This window comes from Microcaecilia unicolor, chromosome 10 (assembly GCF_901765095.1).
Source record: "Microcaecilia unicolor chromosome 10, aMicUni1.1, whole genome shotgun sequence".
Taxonomy (NCBI): domain Eukaryota; kingdom Metazoa; phylum Chordata; class Amphibia; order Gymnophiona; family Siphonopidae; genus Microcaecilia; species Microcaecilia unicolor.
The window spans coordinates 166,836,288-166,852,152 of NC_044040.1; the positions used below are offsets into that span (position 1 = coordinate 166,836,288).

The 15,865-nt window shown below is 41.1% G+C and overlaps 1 protein-coding gene across 1 annotated transcript in view; it reads right to left on the reverse strand.

The window, feature by feature from the left end:
• SERPINE2 (serpin family E member 2) overlaps window positions 1-13,757 on the reverse strand; it is a 55,116-nt gene extending 41,359 nt beyond the window's left edge. The window contains exon 1 of the mRNA XM_030216557.1: window positions 13,662-13,757. The gene's annotated coding sequence lies outside the window, so the exon portion shown is untranslated. The remainder of the gene's footprint in view (window positions 1-13,661) is intronic.
• Between the last annotated feature and the right edge of the window lie 2,108 nt (window positions 13,758-15,865).

The following is a 15,865-nucleotide window of genomic DNA, read 5'->3' on the forward strand; positions in this document are numbered from 1 at the left end:
CTCCCCTCCATCAATCTCCTTTCCCCCTGCCCTCCCCTCCAGTTATCTCTTCCTCCCCCTCCCATCCATGTCCAGCGATCTGTTGTCTCCCCCTGCCCTCCCATCCATGTCCAGCGATTCTCCCTGCCCTCCTCTCCTTCCTGTCCCCTCACGCATTTAACCCTGTTACTTTCCGTGGCAGCAACGTCAGTGAACAAGGCACTGCAGGCTCACCTTCAGCTTCTCCCTTCCCTCTTCACACAGTGTCCCGCCCTCGCGGAAATAGGAAATGCATCATCGCAGAAGAGGGAAGGGAGAAGCTGGAGCTGGAGGGGAGCCCACAGTGCCTTCGACACTGACGTCGCTGCCACGGAAAGTAAAAGGGTTGAAAACACACGCATGCGCGGGGGGGGGGGAGGGAGGAACGGAGATGAGGAGGGCTGCCGGTCAGGGAGCTGAGTACGAGAAGGAAGGAGGGACCGTCGGAGAACTGCCTGGCTGCAGCGCTGCGCCAGCCCTGCATTTGTGGGGGCAGCAGCCAGGGGAAGGTCACGGTTGGGCTGCAGAGGCTTAGCCTCCCCAAGCCTCCTATACGGGGCACCTACGATACTGTCTAACACCTAATAATCATACCCTAATAGTTTCAATTTTACCCTTAAAAAGATACACTAGTTCAGATGCAGATGAGCCACCTTTATCATCATTACAATATATGGGCCTTGTTTACTAAGCCACGCTAGTGTTTAAATTTGTGTGCGCAAATGCTAGAGACGCCCATATCAGTGTCTCTAGCGTTAATGCATGCTAATTTTTAGCGTGCACTAAAAAACGCTAGCACATCTTAGTAAACAGGGCCCTATATGTTTTAAACACCACATTAACCAAATAGAAAAAAAATTTAGTGGCTCATTTCCACCCCAATATAATAATTCTTTTCAGCAGCCAAAATGGCATTTTTATATCTTAATATTCTCTCTTCAGAGGGTAGTACAGTAAACACAATCCACAGCCTTTAAACTGTAGAATATGATTAATAATCACCCAAATATCCTCCATAATTCATTAATACCATGAGCAATCTCTCACTGTAACCGTCATACCTGTTCCTCTTCCAAACCAGCAAATTTGTGTTTTACAAACATAAAAGTGGAAACTTCGTCTTTTAGGTTATCACCCAATCACTATCCATGAACAAAGTTTCTGTAATGCACAGCATATCAATTTTTCTATCAGTTACTAGATCCACTATGACTTCAACCTTTATTTTTTTAAGGTAATCTGGAGTTAAAGCAAATGATAATATCCCAACTTGAGTTTCCAGTTTTGCAATTAAACAGATGGGTCTCCAATCTGTATAATTAGCACCATAACACCCTCTACCTGTCATCACTTTGATAACAGAATTGGCAACTATTAAAAATTCAATATCCAGAGATTTAACAGGGCCGATTACAAAATTGAAAATACTCTGCTCAACTTGCCGACATACATGTGGACCACTACAGAAAAAAAAAGCACAAAAAGAAAGAGGCAAGGATTAAAGACTCAAAGCTAAAACACCTCCTCCAAGACAAAATGTCTCAACAGGGACTACAGCAGAAACCACAGGCCCACTTCCTGTCACTAGCACAAAATGAAATACAGATGGAGAAAAAAGCCAAACATTAAAAAAAAAAAAAAATCACAAAAATATGAACAGTTACAGTATGTCAACAAACAGTCACTACAAGCCAGAGTGCAAAAGACAAAACCATGGAACCAAAAGATACAGCAAACAAATATAATTTAACTGAAAGTCTTCAATGCATGCAGTCTAACTGGCCACAGATAAGCAACCCAACAAGGGTCTCCCTCGTTTTGCTGAAGCTGCATCAGGGGTAAAAAAGTTTGAAAACTCCAGTGAAAACGAGGGGACCCTTGTTGGGTTTTTCCATTTTATGCCAACACACACAGAAGGTGTTCTCTCCACGAAAGAGCAACGAAGCAAAGCAAACAGTGGATACAAAAAAGTCCTCTCTCAAGTGGTGTCTTCTGAAACAAGTTCTTTATTGCAAAACAATTAAAACAACGACCCGACACGAATCGTGTTTGCTTATGGGTAGTGGGCTGGCTGCTGCTGATAGGTTGCTGCTCAGTGGAAATTACTGGATGGTGTGTACTTGCTGGCTAGTTGCTCTTGGAGACGGCGCGTGAGAAGCTCGCTGGTTGGTTCATGAGGAGTGGCAACTCGTGCGCCGCTCTCTCTTCTGGTGCTTGTGACGGATTCGCCAGGAGAGAAGGAGGGCAGGGCAGCAGACAGCCCGACTGGGTCGGGACTCGGGAGTCGCAGTCTCGCGCCTACCTGAGCTTATACAGTGTACCCAGTGCCTCACCTAAGCAAGCCTGGGGAACTGAGAGAAGAATATGAGGCTGAAGTGAACAAGAGTATTTCATTTGCAGAAAGTTGATCAGTTATTATTTTTATCTACATATTCTCTTTCTTGATTGGAAGCGAATAGACCCCTGACGCAGGCCTATACGGCCGAAACACGATTCGTGTCGGGTCGTTGTTTTAATTGTTTTGCAATAAAGAACTTGTTTCAGAAGACACCACTTGAGAGAGGACTTTTTTGTATCCACTGTTTGCTTTGCTTTTTCCATTTTATGCCAGTTGGACTGCATGCATTGAAGACTTTTTAGTTGCGTTATATTTGTTTGCGTTACAGATCATTCCTTCCAGTATCAATGTTTCTGTCTTTTGCACAAACCATTCAAATGTTCCTCACAAAAATTACTAAAAGGTTTGTTTGCTCAGCAGCATTTAAATGATGTACTGTTTGATGACATCACTTTCAACCTCAGAGCTCAACATATGTTTACAGTGTACACAGGGCTAAAAGTAAATTGCTTCAAGGGGTGGAAAATGCACATCAGAAGATACAAATGACAAAATTATTCCAATAGTTAGCTGGTTATTTAAAAGTAGCTTTTTACACCACCCTAAAACATACAAGGATTAGAGAAAGCAAGCCGGCACTACACAGAGAAAATAAGCACAATGGCTAAATCTGATTGATTAGGGTTTTCTCAGCCATAGAAGAGAGGAAAATCCTAAATTTGACATTTAAACAAGAATTCATGGAATTCTTTCCAACATGTGTCTGTCCAGGAGAATAAAAAGGGGGGGGGGGGGAAGGAGGAGCAGTTTGAATAGAGCAACACCCAAACATTCTATTATTGTAAAGAATTTTTTAAAAATGAAAAAAGTGTGATCAATTGCATGTCAGTGTCAACAAATCTGAAAGAATGGATCTTACAGTCTGACCTCGGTGTGCCATAGCTCCAAGTGATAAATACTGCCTTGCCAGCACTAGTTGACAGTGCACACAGGAACCAGTAGAAAACTGTACGGTTCAGTCATTTGGTATTACAGTAGAATTTATAAGGCAGAAAATGAAATACATATCTGAATCACTAAGGTGTGTAGTTATCAAGCAGAGTTAAGGGGCAAATAATGCATGTTAATAGCCATAGCATGTTTAAAAAAAAAAAAAAAAAAAAAAAAACACACACACACAAACACTAATACAAGTTTCAAGTACTGTGTGTTGTGATAATATGAAAGCTACCATCGGTTGCATACTAATGAAGTGCATAACATGCATATGCATGTAAAACAGCTCATTAGTATGCAAATGTAATAATGTGGCTTCTAGTTAACACTGCAAGCTGTGTTATTCCATGAAAACTACTGCCAACAAAAAGCTGGTTACGTTTTTCCATTCCATGAACATCAGGCTAAACAGTAAAGCCACAGCACGATCACGGCTGGAAGTAAAAGGGGCCATCTGTGCTGTCCCATCTTCCTGAAGACGAGCCCCCCCCCCCCCCAAACCAGTCTCCATTCCTATCAAGTCCCCCTAGCATTTCTCCCTTGACCCTCCCAGCCTACCTTCGCTTTTCCCTGGTAATGCAGAGGGTTCTGGGGAAGGGTACATGAGTGTAAAAGAACAGGTCTGTGGCATAAGGCACTGCTGAGACATGCCTGAAAACACCAATTAAGCATGAGCACATGACTGCATATATAAAGAAATAAATATGGAGATATTGGAGTTAAACAGTACTCCATCCCCCCCCCCCCCCCCCACACACACACAAAACCCACCCAATAGTATGCACATTCAAGCCTTGCTATAAGATCTTTTTTGAAGACTTTTTGTTTGGTTGCTTTCTTTCAAGGGGGGGGAGGGTTCAAGAAAATTGGAAATGGACAGCTATGGCTGTGGTGTTCAGTCCAAAAGCATTCCAGAATACCAAGAGGTCTGTCACAATCAACATCATCCACTATCCTGCTGAGCTCAAAAGTACTCATGGCCTTGTACAACAAAAGCCATGGAAGCCTTTTTAAACATACTATCAAAAAACTGTGGCTTCAAACCAAAATTTTGGTTAACTAAACTTTTTGCTCTTTTGACAGTTACAAAATAACTACTCACAGCCAGTTGAGGGATATTTATTTCATTTCTAAAGCAAACTGATCATGAAACTCACATAAACCTGAAGGATGCAAATGCCCATAATTTAAACATACTTTTTCAAGACTATCCAGTTACAGAAAAATGCTCTAGATTTCATCTGAAGCAGTCTACCACATTCGAAATGAATGGGTCAATAATGAAAATAAAACACTCTAAAAGCTAAAACAAAAAAAAACCCCAATTAATTAATGCACAATCAACTGGAATTTTTTAAAAGAAAGGAATGTCTACAATAAGGGGTCATTATGAGAAGAAATTCCCCCCCCCCCCCCCCCCCCCAAAAAAAAGAAGATATTCTGGAGTAGCATTAGAAGACTCTGCCACAGAGTGATGGGAATATGAAGAAGCCTGCTACTGGAGGTGAAGGAAGCAAAAAAGCAGTAAGGAAATTCACAAAACTACAGGATAAACACAGTCACAGTTGAGAATTGAAGCAGAGCCAGAACTAGCTTTTTTCTGCACCTGGGGTAGATATTCTGATTTACCCTTTCCAATCCCCCCCCCCCCCCCCAAGTTTTTGGAGCTGTGAGGGCAAAGAACTGCATGTTCTCCTAAAAACCTGCTGGGACCAAATAATCTATCAGTCAAGGTGAGGGATGAGGAGGCCAGCAGTAGTGGCATCTCTTGACAGAAGATTTTGGAATTCAAAGTTATATATAGTCCCAGAGGAAGAAAGATCTAGGGGTCTTTTTACTAAGGTGTGCTGAAAAATGGGATGCGCTAGTGTAGGTTATGTGTTTTGGGTGTGCACAGATCCATTTTCAGCACGCCTGTAAAAAAAAAGGCTTTTTTTTTTTTTTAATTGTCGTAATTGGACATGCGGCAAAATAAAAATTGGTGCATGTCCATTTTGGGTCTGATACCTTACCGCCACCCGACTTAGTGGTAAGGTCTCACATGGTAACCATGTGGTAATCATCTACGTGTGTAGAATGATGATTACCGCCCAGTTTCCGCCGCGTGCAGAAAAATAAAAAATTATTTTCCTGTATATATGTAGTGGACGTGCATGAAAACAAGAAATTACCGCTCAGGCCACGCAGTAGCTGGGTGGTAACTCCAAACTGATGCACGCATGTGGCTTACTAAAAAAGCCCCCAAATGTACAATCTTTCAAAAACAAACCTTTCTACAATAAGAGCTGCCAGTACTTCCTATATCAACAACGTTCAATACAGTACAAAAAAAAATACTCAAGGGGGAAAAAGCTTCAGAACACTTTTGTATTACAGAAGAAAAAGTGGTAGGGATTTTGTGGGTAGGATAACTCCACAGGCATTTAAAAAATTAAAAAACTCAAAGCTGTTTAAATTCTTAATACGCACCAACTGTAGCGAGAGTTTCGCCCTTATAGCTGTGTCAAAGTGCTATACTTGTGTCAGTCTAAACGGTGTTTGCCTTCTGCAAACGCCGTTTAAACTGACACAAGTATAGGACTCTGTGCTTCAGCATTATGGTACCCACTCTCTGGAAAAGTCTTATTCTCTCTCAGGCTTCAGACTTCTCTTAATAAATGTATCTCTCTGCTAAAAGCAGTCTATTTCTCCTTAGCTTTTCAATCCACTTCTTACAGACTTCTGCCCTTACACAGCTGTTTTGGACTGGTGACTCCTTCCTGATTTCCCTTGATGGCACTGTAATTTTTCTCTAGTATGGGTTAAAATAATTCACACCTATAAAATCAAGGTCGAAAAAACTTGCTTAAGCGCTATTCTGTAAGCTGTGCCTAAAGTTAGGCGCGGTTTATAAAACAGCACTTAAGTGCAGGGGTCGTGTGTAAATTTAGGCACATCCATTTGCACCAATAAAAACGTGGTTGAAATGACACCACCTAAACTTACATGCAGAACCCTCTTATTCTATAATTGTGCACACAAGTGGAATCCACTCCACCCATAACCCTCCCACTTTTCTGCCCCTTTTCTGGGACATGTGTAAAATTTAGGCGTTGATCATGTGACTAAATTTACACATGTATATGTTGATTTCAATTAGCGCCAATAATTGCTTGCTAAAAAGCCAATTAGTACTAACTGGGCTCATTCTTCAATTAAATTGTGCGTACAAATGAGTGCACGCCCAAATTTGCATGCACAATTTCAGGCAACTGGTAAATGCTATTCTATAAAACAGCGCTCAAAATTGGGCGCAATTTATAGAATATCATTTAGTGCCAGGATCCGTGCCCAATTTTGGGCATGAGGATTTTCATCCTTTCCATGTATAGGAGTCAGCAATTAAGTGAATAAGAGCCATATTCTAGATACCTGTATGTATGAGTGGAACTAATGGTGCAGCAAAGCCTACAATGTAAAATTTTTACATTTTAAGGGCTAAATTCTAAATATCATGCCGAGCTTTCCATGCAGAAAATGAAAGTGCATTTAATTACGCTTTAATTTAGACTAAGCCTATATTTCCATGCAGTGTATAGAATACACCAAGCGCCGGTACACGTGACTAAATTTAGTCGATTATACGGTGTAAATCCTGATGCCTAAATTATTTATTTATTTGTTGCATTTGTACCCCACATTTCCCCACCTATTTGCAGGCTCAATGTAGCTTACATAGTACCGTCAAAGGCGTTTGCCCAGTCGGTTGATAACAAGTACAAGGTTGAAAAGTGATCGTATGAGGTATATGTAGAGGGTCGGGAGGAAGACTGCGTGTTGTCCAGTATGGTCAAAGTCATGCTGTGTTGCTGGGTGAAGAGGTTTATGTGGGGTTGTTGGGGTAGGCCTTTTTGAAGAGGTTGGTTTTTAGTGATTTCCTGAAATTCAGGTGGTCGTGGATGGTTTTCAGGGCCTTTGGGAGGCCATTCCATAGTTGTGCACTTATGTAGGAGAAGCCGGATGCGTAAGTTGTTTTGTATTTCAGTCCTTTGCAATTTGGGTAGTGTAGGTTTAAGTAGGATCTTGACAGTCTGACTTTGTTTCTTATTGGTAGATCAATAAGGTCTATCATGTATCCTTAATAGGCGTAGAGTGGGTGTATTCTATAACATGCATAGATTTTAGAACATGCCAACAACCCGCCCATTCCATGCCCACAACCACTTTTCAACTATGTGACTTATATTTATGTGCACCACATTGCAGAATATGCTTAGCAAGTAGTGCTTGTAAATTCTAAATAACGCCAGTTAGTGCTGATAATTGGTTAACATTCAATTATCAGCACTGATTAGCTGGTTAACTAATTATGTGCATTGTTATGGAATACGCTTCGATTTCCACACGGAAGTCTCAATGCGATATACAGAATCCGGGGGTAAAGGGATTAAAAAAAAAAAAGTACTAGGGAAAAAATACAGGGTCAAATAAGAAAATATTTGGAATATACATGTAGTCCCACTGTAAAATGCATATTTCTGATCTGCCCAAAGCATGCCCCCTTTAAATTTGAGCAGCATTTGCCGTTTACACATTTGTAACCTCTACAGGGCTGGGGTCCCCTACAGCAGTTATTTTCGGCTGTATGAGGGACCAAGGGCACAAGTTCAGGTAGGTCATGCTGGCCTGCAGGTTCAGTTTGCTTGGATTTTGTTCTGGGCTCCAGGTTGTAACCAGTAAACCAAGAGGCCGCTGGTACCAAATTCTACAGTTTCCCATTCCCAAATATTGTTCTGAAGTAGGAATTTACTGAAAGTCCTAAGGGGTTGCTGACAAAAATCCAAAAATGACAGAGTAGAAAGAGTAAATAATCACTCAGATTTTGCTGGCACCTTCTCCTACAGGTGGAGAGCCCTTCTTCTTTAATTCCTTTCCCCTGAATACATTACAGTTTCGATTATCCAACCATCACTAAGCCGATCATCCAGCATATCTGACAGATCCCTCCCCCCAGTGATGTCATCACTTTTAAGTGAGCAGTTTCTCTTCCTGTTTTCTGGCTTCACATGCTGCTGGTTAGCGTTAATAAACATACTGCATTTTAAATAGATACCCTATGCCTAAGTATGTTTTCCATGCATTTTGTAAGGGGTTATCATTGTTTTCCATATTATCTGACTTTTCACTTATCCAAAAACATCTTGATCCCATTTACGTCAGATAATCAAGACTGTACTGTACCTCAAAGAGCTGGAGTCTAAACTCAGGTGTGGTCACAGATGCTGTTCCCCTGGCAAATTCTGGTCTTCTGAATCCTCTCCTTTTCCAGGATCAGGAGCTCCCTGCTGTTCCTTTGTGTTCCAGAGATGATCATTTTTCTCTCACTCCTCTTAACACTGGTGCACTGGCTCATCCAGCTACAACCCCTTCTTTCTCAGCAATGCTAGTTTACACAACCCCCTACATGCACCTTTGTGCATCAGGGTTTCAGTTTTGCAGTTTAACATGTGCTTATCAAGTCATACTGCTGAAGGCTGAGATTGGTTCTTTTGGGACTGTCTCAAAAAAGTCTGGATTGCGCATACCATAAGAATTAATCTCACTCAAACCAAGATACATTGGGTACACATCTCACAAATTTGCAGCTAGTGCTCTTCTTAATCCTGCAATGTGCTGAAGAGTTTCCTTCTGGAGACTGTAAGGGGGCAACATATACAGGTAGCATATTGAAGTGCACTTAGAAGTTTGTTTTTTTTAATCACATATGTAACACCCAAAAGAACAGGGATTCTTTTTATCTTTCTGTCACGTATTCCTGATTTCTGATCATGATATTTCTATCCACATGTAGTGGAGAATAGGTACTCAGTATTGATAGTTTATTAGCTATGCTGATCATAACTGTCTTATCATTAGAATTGGTCTTCTAGTATCAAAGTAGCATTTGTTGATATAGGGAATGCCCTATGCAATCAAATTTCTTTATGTGCTTAGCAGATGAACACACATTTATTTGAAATTGCTTCTAAACTGCTAAACAAACCAGTCAATGCAGGCGATTTACAGAATAAAACAAACATATACAGAACGACCCCCCCCCCAAAAAACAAAAAACAAAAGACAGACTCCTAAATTAACATAAAGGTGCATACTAATACAACAAGTCAGGTCAAGCTACAACCGGAGAAATCCAAACCTATACTCCTATCACTTCATAAAAGAATGAAATAGTCTTTATGAGTTTATGGAATTTAAAATAATGAAGCTCTTGTCTTGCCACAACTGGGAGCCTATTCCACAACTCAAGAGCCACCACCAAAAAAGATACAGACCCGAAACCCTACCTTAGGCATTTCCTTCATGGTAGGTATTTAACAGTAGTATCTGAAGTGCATAACTTGAGATGGAACATACTCAAGGCCTCAGCACTCTGAAGACCAAGATTTTAAATCAAGTGAGCCTTCACAGGTAGGCAATAGAACTTTACTAACAGCTGCCTAGCACTATGTATCTATTTCAAACTCTGTCATTAAGGGCTGAATTTGGTAAATGGTGCCAAAACTTAGACACTGAAAAACTTCAGTACTATGCACTTAAAGGGTGCGTGCCTTACATAGAATAGTTTAGCATGGACCTTGTACCTAATTTCAGGGCACCAGACATATACTTGCTAAAACCTGGTGTAAATGCCAGCACCCAAGTGAGGCAGTATTCTGTAATCCTGCATGCAACTTTTCAGAATGCCCCCATGGCCAAGCCCCCTTTTGAGATGTATGCCATGGGAGTTAGGTGCTGTGCCTTACAGAATAGCACTTGTGTCAATGAACATCAATAATTAGTTAATTTCTGATGGTACAGATATTATACAATTTATCTGCGTGCACATCTCGGAAGCACACCTAACTTTGTTTGCCATATATGAAATTCAGAGGTAAGTGGGCAGTCACATTTTGCACTACTTCAAGCTTCTTCAAAAGTCTACCAGGGAGGTCTACATATAATACATGGAGTGCTCATGATCCAAGATGATACAAGGTGCTGACAGAGTGGAGTGTAGCTTCTTTCCTTGAAAAACAAGTATAATGTTTATATTATTTGCAATGTGAGTCTCAGATAATTTTTGGATTTTTGTTAGCGTTTTTTTATTTCAGTGGTTTTAAGTTCTACTGAAGACCCAATCCTAGGTGAAACAGGGACCATGTTAGGAGCAACAAGAATGTTTTTTTTTTGCATTATATGCTTTGAGAACATTAAGCTGCAAATCACAGTGGTGGTAATTTGTTGAGATTTCTAGTTAAAGTATTGCATAGCATTGGACTATTTCCGCGACCTGATAATCACCATTGAGAACATTATGGACATCCTGATGAACACAACCTACTCCGCTTAAGAGATTGGATGACATTTTATGGTTTTTGAGAATTTTCATGTTCTGAGATTTGAAAGTTGCATTCAGCCAGTGGAAGTAGGGTTGGACTATGTGCTATGATGGTGGTATTATATACACCAAAAAACTGAGCACTATTTCGCATAACTTATTTTTTTATGATGTCTGTATTTTAAGGTTTCTATGTAGAGTTTATGGTAAAAGCTAAGAAACTGCTGAAGAAGGAATAAAACCCAGTACTTTGGATAACGTTACATTAAAATAAAATCCATACACCGGTAGTTGCCACAACATTCTAAGTTTGAAAAAAGCACTATGTACAACTGCTTGGACCTGCAAGCTAAATATCACAAAAACATCAACCATCCCCCTAAGATTTCAAATTTCAGATGCAAGGTCAATCTATTCCCACAGTCACTGATCTTAACTGTTATCTTACCGCAATCCATATATCCCAAAAAAATAATTTGTCTTTTTTTAGCATTATGAACCAATTCCTTCACATCCAATACACCTAAAACCAGAATAGTGTCAATGTAAATATAAAAAAACAAATGAGTAAGTCGCCCAGGGGGAACAATGCCATTAAAATTCCTTTCCCATCCCTCTACTTCCTAGTGGTAGGTTGCTCTATACAGTGCAGTTCTGACGGGTGCAAAAGACTGAAGTTTTGGAGCAGTAAGAAAGCAGGAATTTATAAAAAAAAATTCTCCTTGATGTATAGTGGTGCTGAAAGGTTAAGGAGGGCCAAGGTAAAATAAGCAAAAGGCATCAGGTTTTACTTTCATGCGTTTTAATTTCTACATCTGTGAGCATTCCCTAATTTTGGTACAGGATTCCTGCGACTACCCTTCTCATAACTGACCTCCCCCTCCCTCATCCATCACCCCCCAGGAATGAATACACTCTGTTCTCCGCTCCCACAAAATTGATTCCTATGGAGTTGAGGCATGTAGGATCCTTCAGTATATTTAAATGAGGATGTGTGGTAATTAGAAGACTGAGTAAGCTTTTAGTGTTCTGCCCTTAGTTTGAACTGACATCAAAAGCAGAATACGCTCAGCAGGCTTTCCACACAGCGTTCCAGATGTTGGCGATAGGAGTGACTGCATTTTCTACATAAGACTGAAAATCATGCATACTCTGGGATAATGCACTGTACAACACTGCAGAGGGAGATAAGCCCCTGTTCACCTGCGATACACAGCGCCTTTAAATCACACTTTTTCCATATATACCACAGGATTTTTGTTTTCACCATTTGCCATAATTACTGAATGTGGTGCTTCCTGAAAACATTGTAACTGGAATGCTACTTATCGGCAACTGCAGCAAAAAAAAGGCCAAAGACTGTACAGACATGAAAGGTGAATTGCCCTCTCACTTAAAAGTGATCCCCTTACCAAGGTTGAAACAAAATGATAGGTTAAGTATGATAAGCCTGCACGTAATTACTCTGTGTTTTCAGGATAAACAGAGGACTTGTCAAAAATTTAAAGTATTTATGGCAACACATCACTGAAGACTCAACTTCTCATTACACTAGTTCTTAGTTTCTCTGCTACTGATTTCTGTGAACTGGTTTTATGATTTTCTGCCTATAAAAAAAGAAATGTATTTGTTGTATGGCAAAAGAGAACCACATCACAAAGGATAGCATAAATTGCCTGTAAAGATGTGACAAAAAAAAAAAAACCATAATCCAGGCATCTGTACTACTTTTCATGTGAGGTACACTTTGGCAAAATCACTTCTCTGAATTACTCTTTGTAATAGTAAACTTTTACACAGTGTCTGCTTTGCCAGAAAGTTTATGTAAGTTTGGCATTAATGAGCTGCTGTGATGCAAAATTGTGCAAAGCAGTTCATGTTAATTTGTCCTGTCTGTCTATATGTTCTACCTCCACTTACAACATACATTTATCTATTAAAATGTTTTAATGTGCATTGTATTAACACTGTAAGTAGCATACTATGCCATGTTGCATATGTGAACATGTTTACTATAATAATTGTCTATTGCCTACTATTGGCTAATTCTTGAGTGAATTCCTTAAAAAAAGGCAATAAATAAATAAATCCTAATAAATAAGCATAAGCCACTTTCTTTATCTAGAATGATATACTACAAATCAGGTCAGAGTACAATATCCACTTCTAAACTGTATAGATTATGAGTTCAAACTCTAAACCTGGTCAATTTCACTTTTAATCTTTCAGAAGTAAATTAAGGTAAAAGTCAAACATAACCTAATAACTGGCTTGCCAGTCTGTGGCATGTTTTGATTAAAAGCACTATTACACTATTCTTGCTTTACTCGGTTGAGCATATTATTCAAACTTCTGTACTTCGAAGAGACAGATATCCTTTGGTTCCCCTACATGGCATTTGAGCTTCTAGCTTTCTGGCACTGATATTAAGATAATTAGTAGAACTTCTCACAAAAGGAAGAGATTATGGACCTCGTCACCCATCACAACAGTTGAATCAGAAGAAGTTTCTTGGATAGGGCAAGGGTATTATTATGTAATACATTTCTGATAGAATAATTTATTCGAACCCGTACAACGGGAATGTGCGCAGAACGAGACTCCGGATCTCTCGCCTACCCTCCATCCCTCTCCACACCAAGGACGCCTTCTCCTCGCTGCCTGAAGTGATCGGCGAAGATCCGTCAAATCTACCTCCCCTCTGCCCACTCTAATAACATCCGGTAACTCAAAATATTTATTTCCCACCCGCAATGCATAACAGAGAGACAGAGGCAACCGGTGGGCACGTGGGCAAACCCCATTCAGCACCACCAGGGCTGAGCCGTTTTAAAAGAGACACCCCGAAACTTTGTGTCAGGAAAGCAAAGCACCACAGGGCTTCGTCGTCACAACTCCCTTTAATGAGGCACAGGGAAACGCCCTTGACAACCCCGCTTCACTCGCACTCACCTCAGCTCTGCGTTTCTGTGAGAATCGAAGCACTCTACCACAGTCTCGCTCACGGATCGTACAGAACAACCCTACACCCCGTGCAGCTAGATTCTACAAAGCGTGTGCGTGCGTATTTGAGAGGGACTCCCAGGCCCCGCCCAGAACTCCAGCGACGACGCCCCTCTGGGAGGGAAGCAGCGGGCAGGTTGGCTGGAAGGGGGCGGTGACCGGGCCGGCTCGCGAGGCTATGGGCGGGGAAGAGGCATCCCCTCCCCTCCCGTCTCGGTCCTTTTCTCGCAGTGTTGCCAGTGCCAAGTTCGGAAGATTTTCCGCCACATTGGGCTATATTTGAAGACTTGCTGTGGAATTTTTTTTTTTTTTTGCAAGGCGAATTACAGGTTTTTGGGCTCCTTCTTACAGTATGTTGGGCAGTATTTGCTATTCAACCACTTGCAAACAACCCTCAGTCTGGTGTTTCATCTCTCTCTGACAGTAAACCAAGCCTCATTTTGGTACTCTGGTAGTGTCTGTCGGTAGTTACGTTCCAAGCTTCATGCCGGAGCTCTCTGTGCGTGACAAGCCTCACTCTGGTGACCCCACCTACTACTTCTGTTACTGTATTTGCGACTCGGAGTGCTTTGTGGTCCACTCCAGGCTCCAGCCAACTTAAGTAGGAGATTTGATAAACCTCCTTGTGTGCAGTCACCTCAGAGGCGAACTGTAAAGGCTAGACCAGTGATGGGCAACCTTTTGAGCTTGGTGTGTCAAAATTCGCCAAAAAACCGAGCATAACTCGGGTGGTGTGTCACTTCGAGAAAAAAACCATAATTTCGCGATATTTATAGTTTAAATAACAAAAATGTATAATTGTAATATATAACTGTATTTAATAAACCAAAACCTAATTATTTAACTTACCTGCTTAGTGACTTCTTTGTTCATCTGTCAGTCGGTTTCTTTTGTTGGTCTTGATATTATTTAACTTGTGTGGGGTGCCGTGAACTAAGATAAGTGAGGGGGAGGGGGAATTCTTTAACTAATCTGCCTATTAGTGACTTTTTTTGTTGCTGAATTTCATTGGCTAAATCTTCAATTGAAGGTTGGTATTTTGTACACTTCAAGCCCAAGCAAGCACTACTAACTTCATCTTTCAATCTGTTTCTTTTGTTGGTTTTGATATTATTTAATTCTGAGAATAAGGTTTCACAAAACTACGTAGAGGGAAAAATTGTGAGTAAAGCCATTGCTATATTTTTCAGGGTGCTAAAAGTGTCTGGTAATCGGATCCAGGCACTCCAAATTTCCTGGTAACTCAGATATTCTCTTAATAATTGCATCTTTATTCTGCATATCGCGAAATAGAACTGGTGCACATCTTAGGAGAGTTTCTTTAATAAATTCTCCCTCACTGAGTGCTTTTCCATGCTGAGCTATGGAGTGAGCAATGCTCAAACTTGCAGATGTTAAATTTGTAGAACCTTTTACAAATTTAAGGATGGACTTAGATTGGCTCTTATAAAAGTGTAGCTGCCTGGAAATGTATTCCTTCCTTTCATCCTCACTTTTTTTCAAGAGCTGGGAATGATTAGTTTCAAAATGTCTATTTATATTCCACGTTCTGCTTACTACCGTTTCAGTACATAGAACGCAAAATGATCTGCCATTTTTTTCTATAATGCCATACATCTCGGTCCATGTCTCTTGAAAGGGTCGGCTACTGCTACTACCACTTCCTTTACTTAACCTTGGTTTTTTATTTTTTGGGTTCTCCATCAGGGGGGCAGTGACAGAAGATAGAATTATAGATAGCCTGTTAGCCCTGCAGGCAATTAGGGGTTAACTAGCCTAACTGACCACCTTATGTAAATTAAGATGGCTGCCGCTATTTCTAATGGCGGGAAATGGCACCCATAGCACATGCCCTCACCTCTCCCAGCCTCCCCCTCACCTATCTCAGCAATGATGGTCAATTAGAAATCCACGACACCCCAGAACAGTAGATTGGATGATGGTTGCTGTGGTTATGTGGTAATGGCGATCACAGGGCCCCCAGAGATGCGTCCCCCATGGCATTCCGCTGCTCTCTGCTCCGCCGGCCGGAAGTGAGGTCAAAGATCCCCTAACGGCCGTGCAGGAGCCGGGGCAGAGGGAGCAGCAGGGAGGGAACAAGCGGAGGACTCGGAGGGAGCCAATAGGAGCGCACACGGCACCCCCCCAGCGGG